Source organism: Podarcis pityusensis (genome assembly GCF_964106645.2).
Source record: "Podarcis pityusensis genome assembly, chromosome: 8".
NCBI lineage: Eukaryota > Metazoa > Chordata > Lepidosauria > Squamata > Lacertidae > Podarcis > Podarcis pityusensis.
The window spans coordinates 3766336-3778827 of NC_138033.1; the positions used below are offsets into that span (position 1 = coordinate 3766336).

The window sequence follows — 12492 nt, forward strand, 5'->3', positions numbered from 1 at the left end:
TTGAATTCTGGTGCTGGAGGAGACTCTGGAGAGTCCCACGGACTGCAAGAAGACCAAACCTCTCCATTCTGAAGGAAATCAGCCCTGAGTGCTCACTGGAAGGACAGATCCTGAAGCTGAGGCTCCAAGACTTTGGCCACCTCAGGAGAAGAGAAGACTCCCTGGAAAAGACCCTGATGTTGGGAAAGATGGAGGGCCCAAGGAGAAGGGGACGACAGAGGACGAGATGGTGGGACAGTGTTCTGGAAGCTACCAGCCTGAGTTTGACCCAACTGTGGGAGGCAGTGGAAGACAGGAGTGCCTGGCGTGCTCTGGTCCGGGGGGGTCACGAACACCGTAGCTTCGAGAACACCGCCGCAGCGCGATTTCTGTTCTCATCCTGAAGCAAAGTTCTTAACCCGAGGTACTATTTCTGGGTTAGCAGAGTCTGTAACCTGAAGCGTCTGTAACTTGAAGCATCTGTAACCCGAGGTACCACTGTATTTTTCAATTTTTCCCTCTGTTGGTTCACCCCCTAGCTCTTCTGCATTTTCCCAATTACTCGCTACAACCCGTCTGGCTTCCCGGAGCTTTACAATCCTTATTTCACCCCTCCTTGCAGCAACCCCTTTCGAGCCTGGCCGCGCTTGGTCCCATTTCACACACGGGAAAACTGAGGTGGGGAAGGCAGTGTCTTGCCCGAGGCCACCCAATGAGATCACAGAGACAGAGGCCTGATTCTAGTTGCAGTTCACCCGGTCAGAGACACACTCTCTCTCTCTCTCTCTCTCTCTCTCTCTCTCTCTCTCTCTCTCTCTGTTTTGCCTCATCTGCAAAACAGATTCAGGAGGAGTGCTGTGTGTGTGTGTGTGTGTGTGTGTGTGTGTGTGTGAGAACCCAGAATCTCTGCACCTCCCTCTCCAAAGTTCTGCCCGCCTGCTCCTCTCCCTTAGCCGCCCAGCCCAGCCCTTGCCAGTCACCCAGGCTGCTCTCACCCTCCCCGCCCCCGCCGTAAGGTGTGTACCTGCTCTGGGTTAGCCAGGGGGTTCTACGGAGAATTTTGGCAGGCTGGGCGCATTCCTCCGAGGGGCTGGCAAGAGCCTGCGCCTGCTCCCTCCCTCCTGGAAGTCCTGTTGCTTACATAAACAGCATTTGCTGGAGGCCCCTTCACGGCTCTGTTTGTTTGCTCGCCCGCCGGCCTAGAACTATCGGGTCGCTAAGGAGTTGGGGGGGGGTGTTGCATAGCAGGCCTCGCCTATATATTTATATACACACTGTTGTCACAAAACCAGCCCCCCCTTGCTTCCTTCACCCCACGCTTCTGTGTGTTTTTGCCCTCCTCCCCCAAAAGAATAATAGAATTGTAGAGTGGGGTGGGATACCCAGAGGTCATCCAGGCCAACCCGCCCCCGCAAGGCAGGAATTGCAGCAGAGGGATCCCCTGACAGGTGGCCTCCCACCCCCTGTTGAAAAACCTCCAGCAAATGGGAGTCCTCCACCTTCCGAGGGAGTCCCTTCTACAGTCTAAACAAAAATTATTCCCGGTGTTTAGCTGGAATCTGTTTTCTTGTTCTTTGGGTCAGGTCCTACGCACAGAGTTGGAGGGTATCTTATAATAACATAAGAACAGCCCCCTGGAGGAGGCCAACGGTCCATCAAGTCCAGAGTCCTCTTCTCACGGTGTCCAGCCAGATGCCCATTCCGGGAATCCCGCAAGCGGGACCCGAGTGCGAGAGCAGCTCTCCCCTCCTGTGTTTTCCACCAGCAGGTATTTGCAAGTAGAGGCAGGGCACAGCTGTCCTGACCTCAGTAGCCATCAATAGCCCTTTCCTCCACCAATTTGTGCGATCCTCTTTTAGAGGCACCAAGGTTGGCTGCCTATCTTCCCTGCAGCAGTGAGTTCCGCAGTTTAGCTCTGCGCCGCCTGAGGAAGTCCTTCCTTTTATCCGTCCCAAACCTTCCATCATTCAACTTTGTTGGAGGTCCACGAGGTGCAGAGAAGAACTTTTCTCTGCTCACTGGGAGGTCCCCCTTGTCCAGTTCAAGACATGCGATGTCAGATGGAAAAGATGGAGATCTTCAGACCCAGGAGCTGAATGCAACCCGTCCCAGGTTGACCCCTCCCAATATCACTTCTCCCCCTCCTCCTTCCGAAGCTTAAGCTGCCAGCCTCCTCCTTGTTGCCCCTGGTAGAGCTCAGCAGGGAGAAGGCTGAAGCAGAATTCCTTGTCATTTGGCTCTGGCGCCCCCTACTGTCAGGCTCCCTGACTACTGCCCTACCAGCTGCCTAGACACATTCCAAGCAAGCAGAGCCCATTTCCGGAGGCACGTCTGTCCCGCTCTGGAACAGCACGTACCATGAGGGCGTTTCAGGCTTAAGCCTTAGTTCCCTGCATTGGTTCTGTCTACAGAGAGCGCCGATCGTCAGTGAGAGAGACCTTCAGGTTATGTTTGAAGACCAGGACTCTGCAGCAGTGCCTGCCCCCTAAATCATGGATGAGGGGTCCCCGCAAGAACGTCTCTGTCCCGTCATCTCCCACCGCTCCCAATATTCCTCAAGGAGGACCCAGTGGCGGACTTTAAAATTTCAAATTTCAGAGGCACCCACCCTCTCGCCTTCCGCTCTCCATCACTGTTGCAGCGCCCCCTGCAGTGCCCCCTCGGCTCGGCACCCAGTGCAGGCGAACCAGTTTTCTTCTTCTTGTTGTCGTTTAGTCGTGTCCGACTCTTCGTGAGCCCCTGGACCAGAGCACGCCAGGCCCTCCTGTCTTCCACTGCCTCCCGCAGTTTGGTCAAACTCATGCTGGTAGCTTCCAGAACACTGTCCAACCATCTCGTCCTCTGCTGTCCCCTTCTCCTTGTGCCCTCCATCTTTCCCAACATCAGGGTCTTTTCCAGGGAGTCTTATCTTCTCATTGGGTGGCCAAAGTCTTGGAGCCTCAGCTTCAGGATCTGTCCTTCCAGTGAGCACTCAGGGCTGATTTCCTTCAGAATGGAGAGGTTTGATCTTCTTGCAGTCCATGGGACTCTCAAGAGTCTCCTCCAGCACCAGAATTCAAAAGCATCCATTCTTCAGCCTTCTTTATGGTCCAGCTCTCACTTCCATACATCACTACTGGGAAAACCATAGCTTTTACTATACAGACCTTTGTTGGCAAGGTGATGTCTCTGCTTTTTAAGATGCTGTCTAGGTTTAGGTTTGTCATAAGATGCTGTCTAGGTCTGTCTAGGTTTGTCATTGCTTTTCTCCCAAAAAGCAGGCGTCTTTTAATTACGTGGCTGCTGTCACCATCTGCAGTGATCATGGAGCCCAAGAAAGTAAAATCTCTCACTGCCTCTATTTCTTCCCCTTCTATTTGCCAGGAGGTGATGGGAGCAGTGGCCATGATCTTCGTTTTTTGATGTTGAGCTTCAAACCATATTTTGCACTCTCCTCTTTCACCCTCATTAAAAGGTTATTTAATTCCCCCTCACTTTCTGCCATCAAGGTTGTGTCATCTGCATATCTGAGGTTGTTGATATTTCTTCCGGCAATCTTGCGATGGGTACTGTCCACTTTTGGCGTGGCCAGATCGCAGTGCGCACGGGGCGCCACCCAGAGCTGCTCGGAGGAAGGATAGGCAAAAACGCAGCAAGCAAACACCCCCCCATCTCTGCCCCCTCCCCTTCGAAGCGGCTGCATCTCAGCATCCTCTCTGAGCAACGCACCTCTTCTTCCTAAGGGATGCCCCCGGTTTGATCTCTCCCGAGACGGGGGGGGGGGGTTTGGGCTGCGCGCGCGCAATGATGGGGTGTGCGCTGGGGGAGTGCCTCTCCGGCTGACTGTCCCCGCAGACGCACGCAGATGCGCGGGCGCGCACGCCAGCGGTGGCCGCCGGAAGCCCGCGCGCCTCGCCGCCGGGCTGCTCCATATAGAGGCGCGCGGCTATTTCGGGCTGCGGCGCTGCGGAGCGAGTGAGGAGAGGGGCTATTTATAGCATCCGGAGGGTAAAAATGGAAGGTGCTCTCCTGAGCTGCCCGAAGGAGCGCTCAGCGGATTGCGGGGAGGGCCAGGCGCGGATGGGGCACCTTAGGTGCACCCAGAACCTGGATGGATGGATGCAGAGAAGAAACCTGGTCCCTTCTTAGCGGGTCCCTTATTCCCACGCTGGGGGGGGGGGGCGCATCTTGAATAAAGGGAAATGCAGAGCTCTGAGCCCCCAAATCGGCCTTGGACACCACCACCCAGGCCAGATCTCCATGCCCCCCCCTCGCCAGCCCTCCGAGGTGCTCGCCTGCTCCTAAACTCTTGGGTGCAAAGTCCAAGGGGATGGATGAATTCCTTCCTTCCTTCCTTCCTTCCTTCCTTCCTTCCTTCCTTCCTCTACGAAGAAGGAGCTGGGCTTGATCCGCACGGGACGCGCGCCTAGAAGATCCGCAGGAGACCCAGCAACCCAGATACCAACCTAGTAGCAGGGGGGAACCGATGGACCGTTCTGCACGCCAAGCAGCTTAGCCAACGCGCGCTCTCCCGCTGCTCTTCGCGCGGCTCTTTGCTGCCCCTTGGTGGCCGCTCTCCGCAGGAGCAACGATTTAATAATAATAATAATAATAATAATAAATTTTATTTATATCCCGCCCTCCCCAGCCGAAACCGGGCTCAGGGTGGCTAACAACACTAAAATAGTGCAACATTATATAAACATCATAAAAATTAATTAAAATCAAAATTGATGGCAACCATAAAGAAAAGTTCTGTAAAGATTGAAAAGGAGGGAGTCAGGCTGCGCCCTGACCAAAGGCCTGGTGGAACAGCTCTGTCTTGCAGGCCCTGCGGAAATATGTCAAGTCCTGCAGGGCCCTTGTCTCTTGTAACAGAGTGTTCCACCAGGTTGGAGCCGCAGCCGAAAAAGCCCTGGCTCTAGTTGAGGCCAGCCTAACCTCTCTGTGGCCTGGGACCTTCAAGATGTTTTTATTTGAAGAGCATAAGTTCCTCTGTGGGGCATAGCAGGAGAGGCGGTCCCACAAGTATGAGGGTCCTAGGCCGTATAGGGCTTTAAAGGTTAAAACCAGCACCTTAAACCTGATCCTGTACTCCACCGGGAGCCAGTGCAGCTGGTATAGCACCGGGTGAATGTGATCCCGCAGCAAGAACCCCGTAAGGAGTCTCGCCGTGGCATTCTGCACCCGCTGGAGTTTCTGGGTCAGTCTCAAGGACAGCCCCACGTAGAGCGAGTTACAATAATCCAGTCTGGAGGTGACCGTCATGTGGATCACAGTGGCTAGGTCAGGGCGAGAGAGGTAAGGAGCCAACTGCTTAGCTTGGCGGAGATGAAAAAATGCCACCTTTGTTATAGCTGCAGTCTGCGCCTCCATGGAGAGGGAGGTATCGAAGATTACACCAAAACTCTTAACGGACGGTGCTGGCACTAATTGCGCCCCCGCAAGAGATGGGAGTTGCCCCCCCAATCCCATATCGTCCCGTCCCAGCCAGAGGACCTCTGTCTTCGAAGGATTTAACTTCAACTGGCTCCCACGTAACCATCCAGCCACAGCTCTCGAGTACTACAGTGGTACCTCAGGTTACATACGCTTCACGTTACAGACGCTTCAGGTCACAGGCTCCGCTAACTCAGAAATAGTACCTCAGGTTAAGAACTTTGCTTCAGGATGAGAACAGAAATCGTGCTCCGGAGGCAGTGGGAGGCCCCATTAGCTAAAGGTGTACCTCAGGTTAAGAACAGTTTCAGGTTAAGAAGGGACCTCCGGAACGAATTAAGTTCTTAACCCGAGGTACCACTGTACAGAGAACATTCTCGCCCCTGAAAAGAATTCAGATTTAATTTGAAGAAGTGCGAACTATTGGCGGGCGGGGGAGACCCAGAGCGGACCGACCCCCCCCCCCGCACGCATGCACGCACAGCACACACAGACCAGTGAGGAATAGTTGAAGCAAAGTTCTTAACCCGAGGTAATATTTCTGGGTTAGTGGAGTCTGTAACTTGAAGCGTATGTAACCTGAAGCATATGTAACCCGAGGTACCACTGTAAACCTTTAGAAATTTGAAGCTGGCTATCACATCTCCTCTCAGTCGCCTCTTCTCTAGGCTAAACGTTCCCAGCTCCTTCAACCATTCCTCACAAGGCTTGGTTTCCAGACCCTTGGTTTCATCTTGGTCACCTTCCTCTGCAACACTTTCCAGCTCATCAATATCCTTCTGGTATCCAAAACTTGACACAGGGCTCCAGGTGTGGTCCGACCAAGGCAGAATAAAACAGTGATACCATTTCACTATGGGGATGTGGGTGGCGCTGTGGTCTAAACCACTGAGCCTCTTGGGCTTGCCGGTCAGAAGGTTGACGGTTCGATTCCCCACGACGGGGTGAGCTCCCGTTGCTCGGTCCCTGCTCCTGCCAACCTAGCAGTTCGAAAGCACGTCAAAGTGCAAGTAGATAAATAGGTACCACTCCGGCGGGAAGGTAAACAGCGTTTCCGTGCGCTGCTCTGGCTCGCCAGAAGCGGCTTAGTCATGCTGGCCACATGACCCAGAAGCTGTCTGCGGACAAACGCCAATCAGAAGGTCGGCGGTTTGAATCCCCACGACGGGGTGAGCTCCCGTTGCTCGGTCCCTGCTCCTGCCAACCTAGCAGTTTGATAGCACGCCAGTGCAAGTAGATAAATAGGTACTGCTGTGGCGGGAAGGTAAACGGCATTTCTGTGCCTCTCTGGTTCACCAGAAGCGGCTTAGTCATGCAGGCCAAGCTCCCTCGGCCTATAGAGTGAGATGAGCATGCAACCCCAGAGTCGTCTGCGACTGGACTTTAACTGTCAGGGGTCCTTTACCTTTTTTTTATCATTTCACTTGATCTGGACCTGAGACAGCCTAGCACTGCATCAGTTCCCCTCCTCCTGCTGCATCAAACTCTTGGCTCCTGGAAAGCTTGTGGTCTACCAAGACCCCTAGATCCCTTTTATCACATGGACTGCTGTCACATCTCAGTCTCTCCCCCCCCCCCCAAAGCTAAACATACCTAGCTCCCCGAACCATTCCTCAAAAGGCTTTCTTTCCAGACCCTTGATCATCTCGGCCGCCTTCCTCTGCGCATGCATTCCCATCCTTTTGTCAAATCCCAGTCTGTGATGAGCAGCCTTTGCTGAAATCCCCCACATCTCCTCTCCCAGGCCTGAAAAGGAAATTTGTTCATTTATTTGGATGATTCAGATGCTGCCCTTAGCACAAGCTGCTGGCAGCTTACAATAAAAACAAGTAAATAAGAACACACACACACACACAAAATCAATTAAAACACACAACAGCGAATCACTGAATGGGCGGTTAGTAATATTCTTTTATTTAACCATTCAGTAAATCTCTATCTTGCCCTTTCTTCCAAAACAGAAAGCATCAAAATGTTAAAACAGTGCAATTTAAAATAGATGAAAACCCATTTAATCCTGCTGTGTGCCAGAAGGCTTTGGTATCCCTGCTATTATGCATTGCAAGTATTTCAGGGTGTCAAAAGGGGTCCCTGGAGACCAGGGTTCAAAGCCACACACATCTGTGAAGATCAATGGGGTGCATAATAGCACCCCACTAGAAATCTCAAGAGCCTATCCCAAAAGATATGGGGGTCTACTTCTCCTGGAACATCTAATTTACCGCCCAGTAATCCAAGGGGAGACTGAAGGCAGTGTGGTGTAATGGTTAGTGCGTTGGAGACAAGTGCCATTGGCATAACCGGAGAGGGCAGCTGCCCCCCATCAAGTAAAAACAAACAAACAAACAGAAAACCTAACTGAGGTTACTAAAGGTGTTGCGGGGGGGGGGGGCAGATTTACACCGCTTCCAGCAGCTCAGTCATCTTCACAGCAGAGCTATTTGAAAATATAGTTGATGTAGTTTGGGCTCCCAGATGTATAACCGACTTAATATTTTATGTAATTCCGTAGTCCTCCATTGTAACCGAAGTTGTCCATGATTTTGGTGTTTTGTTCTTGTTGAAGAGAGTAATAAACAATATTTAAGACTTTAAAAAAGAATTGGGGGGACACGGGTGGCACTGTGGGTTAAACCACAGAGCCTAGGACTTGCCGATCAGAAGGCTTTGCAGTTCGAATCCCCGCGATGACGGGGTGAGCTCCCGTTGCTCGGTCCCTGCTCCTGCCAACCTAGCAGTTCGAAAGCACGTCAAAGTGCAAGTAGATAAATAGGTACCGCTCCAGCGGGAAGGTAAACAGCGTTTCCGTGCGCTGCTCTGGTTCGCCAGAAGCGGCTTAGTCCTGCTGGCCACATGACCCGGAAGCTGTACGCCGGCTCCCTCGGCCAGTAAAGCGAGATGAGCGCCGCAACCCCAGAGTCAGCCACGACTGGACCTAATGGTCAGGGGTCCCTTTACCCTTTACCTTTACTGGGTAAAAGGTAAGGTAAATGCTGGTGGTGCTGTGGTCTAAACCACTGAGCCTCTTGGGCTTGCTGATCAGCAGGTGGGCAGTTCGAATTCCTGTGACGCTGTGAGCTCCCATTGCTCCCTCCCAGCTCCTGCCAACCTAGCAGTTGAAAAGCACATCAAAGTGCAAGTAGGTACCACTCCGGCGGGATGGTAAACGGCGTTTCCGTGCGCTGCTTTGGTTCGCCAGAAGCGGCTTAGTCCTGCTGGCCACATGACCCAGAAGCTGTACGCCGGCTCCCTTGGCCAGTAAAGTGAGATGAGCGCCGCAACCCCAGAGTCAGTCACGACTGGACCTAATGGTCAGGGGTCCCTTTAACTTGTACTAGAAAAGAATTACTGCTTAAAAACATTTAGAACATCCAAATTCATTTAAGAGCAGCAGCAATCGGACACCTGAAACCCCCCCCCACCTGACTCCCCATTTATTATTATTTCTTTATTTATTTGCATTTACACCCCACCTTTTTCTGGAAGGTGCTCAAGGTGCCATGCGTGGTCCTCCTCCTCCTCCTCGTTTAATCCCCACGACAACCCTGGAGTAGGTTAGGCAGAGAGGCAGTGATGGGTCGAAAGTCACACCCAGAGAGCTCCCTTCTGAATACCAGTTGCTGGAAACTAGAGGAGGGGAAGGTCCGTATAGTTCAAGCTCTGGTTTTCCCAGTAGTGATGTATGGAAGTGAGAGCTGGACCATAAAAGGCTGATCGCCGAAGAATGGATGCTTTTGAATTCTGGTGCTGGAGGAGACTCTGGAGAGTCCCATGGACTGCAAGAAGATCAAACCTCTCCATTCTGAAGGAAATCAGCCCTGAGTGCTCACTGGAAGGACAGATCCTGAAGCTGAGGCTCCAAGACTTTGGCCACCTCAGGAGAAGAGAAGACTCCCTGGAAAAGACCCTGATGCTGGGAAAGGTGGAGGGCACAAGGTGAAGGGGACAAGAGAGGACAAGATGGTTGGACAGTGTTCTCGAAGCTACCAGCGTGAGAGTGACCAAACTGCGGGAGGCAGTGGAAGACAGGAGTGCCTGCCGTGCTCTGGTCCAGGGGGTCACGAAGAGTCGGACATGACTGAACGACTAAACAACAACAACAACAGAGGAGGGGAAAGTGTTGCTCTTGTGAGTACAGGATTCTGGACTTTTCTCAGGTTCTTATGGAACCTCCAGGTCCCGGGGCAGTCTATCTAGGTTCCTAGGTTCTTATGGGTATTCAGCCACTGTGAGAACAGGATGCTGAGCTATTTGGGCCTCATTTTGCTCTTCTGGTGTCCTTAACCTATCAAAACTAGCAGCAGCAAGAAAATACAATTAGGGCTCTTCCCTAACCCATATAGTTTACACCATCCAAGGACCCAGAGGCCTGAATGAAAATCCTGAGCAGCTTTTGGGATTGAAGCCACCAAAGCGGGACCCTTTCTCGGGAGACAACACAGTCCAAGGGGCACTTCTCCTGCGCAAGAGCCACCCAGGGGCTTGCGCAGGAGCATTTCCCGCGGGGCAGCGCCCCCTTGTGGCTCTGACCCGTTCGCTGCTGCTGCCCTTAATTAGTGCCTGCACTCCAGAACCTCACCTTGCCTGGGGTGAGTAAGAAATCAGGGTGCTATCGTGGGGAACCAGTTGCGAGGACCCAGGATATCTGGGTTCACCGCCTACCCGCCCCTTTGCCACGAAGTCACTGGGTGGAGCAGGGTCAGGTCTAAATAATGTGTGTGTGGGGGTGTCGTAGCCCAGCCTCCTGTTCTCCCAGTAGCCCCCCAGTTGACCCACTGGGAAGAAGCCCAGAAACCAGCGGGACTGCGGCGCCCATCCAGCCCACGCGCGCCCAGCTTGCCAGCGCGTAAAAGGAGCCCAGGCCTCTCCATCAGGGACCCAGGAGTCCGGGCTCCCCCTGGCCTCGGAGCACGGTTCCTGAGGGATGCTGGCGATGCTGGAGGAGGCTCTCTTCCAAGCCGTAACCATTGCGCCCTACTGCCTCCGGCCGCGCCGCCGCCTCTGAATCAGCCCCTGCCCCTCGCTCGCTCCGGCCCGCGTCATCTCGGCCTGGCCTCTGGCTCCTGCGGCTATTTATAGCTCACCCGGCGCTAAAAATAGCGCGGGGGCCGGTGCGCAGGTGCCCCCTTGAGCGCCGCGCGTCAGCCGCGCTATTCATAGCTGCCGCGCCTTGCGCGCTTGCCCGCCCGGGGACCCGCACGCACGCTGGCTGGCTGGCCGGCCAGTCCGCTGGGGCTCCATACTTCTCTCCCTTTCCAGGCTTTTCTCGGCGCGCTCCTGCTTGACATCATGCGCGTTCCTGCGGGCCAAGCCCTCCGCCTCCCCGAGGGCGGATTCACAAGTGACGCGCAGAACGCGCCTCCCGGGCTGGGACGGAGAGGATGAGTCACTGGGAAGGGAAAAGACAGGCAGGCTCTGCAGGTGGAGGGAAAGGAGGAGGAATTCGGCGTTTCAGGGAAGGTGAAGCGAATTAAATCATAGAATCGTAGACTTGGAAGGGGGACCCCTGAGGTCATCCAGTCCAACCCCCTGCAATGCAGGAATCTCAGCTAAAGCATTCCTGGCAGCCATCTAGCCTCTGCCTAAAGACATCTAAGGAAGGGAGTCCACAACCTCCCAAGGGAAACCTTTTCACTGTCAAACAGCTCTTACCGTCAGAAAGCTCTTCCTGATGTTTAGTCGGAATCTCCTTTCTTGTAACTTGAAGCCCTGGGTTCGAGTCCTACCCTCCAGAACAGGAGAAAATAATGATGATAATAATAATAATAATAATAATAATAATAATAATTAATAATAATAATAATAATAATATTTATACCCTGCCCTCCCAAGACAGGGCGGCTAACAACATTAAAATTACAGTAAAAACATAATAGGGGATTTTTTTTAAAAAAAAATACAGGTTAAAATGCAATCAATTAATTGACATGCATTCTAAAATCAATTCATTCTAAAACTAATTCAGAATCAAATTAATGGCAACCATTGGGCTAGAGTTCTATGAGGATTATGAAAGGAGGGGGTCAGACTGAGTCCAAACCAAAGGCCAGGCAGAACAGCTCTGTCTTGCAGGCCCTGCGGAAAGATGTCAAGTCCCGCAGGGCCCTAGTCTCTTGGGACAGAGCGTTCCACCAAGTCGGGGCCACAGCTGAAAAGGCCTTGGCCCTAGTTGAGGCCAGCCTAACCACCTTGCGACTTGGGACCTCCAAAATGTTGTCATTTGTGGACCTTAAGGTCCCCCGCGGGGCATACCAGGAGAGGCGGTCCCGTAGGTACGAGGGCCCTAGGCCGCATGGGGCTTTAAAGGTCAAAACCAGCACCTTAAACCTGATCCTGTACTCCACCGGGAGCCAGTGCAGCTAGTAAAGCACTGGGTGAATGTGATCCCGCGGCAAGGACCCCGTAAGGAGCCTCGCCACGGCATTCTGCACCCACTGGTGTTTCTGGGCCAGCTTCAAGGGCAGCCCCAAGTAGAGCGAGTTACAATAATCAAGCCTGGAGGTGACCGTCGCGTGGATCACTGTGGCCACTGCGGTATACTCCATTCCAGCAAAGCAGAACCTCCATGGACAGGTGTAGTCTACCTCTGCGTGCACCAGGTTCCGGGGGGGGGACACAAATAAGAGGGGCAGGCCATGTCTTCGGAGTTTCCAGAGGCATTTGCTTGGCTCCATTTGGTACAGAGTGTTTTCCTCGCCCTGACCCAGCACGAGGCAGGTCTTAGGTTCCTGTGAAATTTAAGCTACCCGGTGGCGTAACTAGGTAACTTTAGACTCTGGAAATAGTAGTCTTATGGGCCACCCCTCCAATATTGCTTCATTTATTTATTATTATTTATTTAGAGCATTTGTACCCTTCACTCTTCAACCAAGCAGCTTGGCTTATGTGTGTCTTATGAAAACAAGGCAGTCCCTATTAGTGTTGTTGTTTAGTCGTTTCGTCGTGTCCGCCTCTTCGTGACCCCCTGGACCAGAGCACGCCAGGCCCTCCTGTCTTCCACTGCCTCTTGCAGTTTGGTCAAACGATCAGCCTTCTTTATGGTCCAGCTCTCACTTCCATATTAGTAACTTTGCATTAATGCAACATTTTTATATG

At 52.9% G+C, this 12492-nt stretch overlaps 1 protein-coding gene across 1 annotated transcript in view; it reads left to right on the forward strand.

Annotated features, from left to right (window-relative positions):
• The window catches only part of LOC308484458 (snake venom vascular endothelial growth factor toxin HF-like), a 50983-nt gene that overhangs the window by 6086 nt on the left and 32405 nt on the right, over window positions 1-12492 (forward strand). The gene's annotated exons all lie outside the window — the stretch shown is intronic.